Raw genomic sequence first — 330 nt, 5'->3', positions numbered from 1 at the left:
GACCGTTGGAGGCAGGCCGTGTTTTTGGCCTAAAGGCAGCCTCTGCCACTCCAAGAAATCAGTGGCTTTCAGTCCAGCTACCCAGCCCTGAAGCTGGCTGCATTTTCGAGGACATCTCCAGCACCCTCAGAGGACCTCTGGAGCGGGGTGGCAGGACAGGACCAGGCAGAAAAATGAGGCTGCACAGATGGGGAAGGGAGAGCTGTTTGGGGACCAGTGCAAATGGTACAGCAAACTCATCTGCTCCGCTTGTCCACCAGGACCCCTGCTCCAGACTGCGGTGTGTCATCGTCATCCGCCCCCCCCCCCCCCCCCCCCCTTCCAGACTCC

This window comes from Buceros rhinoceros, unplaced genomic scaffold (genome assembly GCF_000710305.1).
Source record: "Buceros rhinoceros silvestris isolate BGI_N320 unplaced genomic scaffold, ASM71030v1 scaffold23346, whole genome shotgun sequence".
Classification (NCBI taxonomy): Eukaryota; Metazoa; Chordata; class Aves; order Bucerotiformes; family Bucerotidae; genus Buceros; species Buceros rhinoceros.
The sequence above is the reverse complement of the archived record's forward strand: the minus strand, read 5'-3'. Positions refer to the sequence as shown.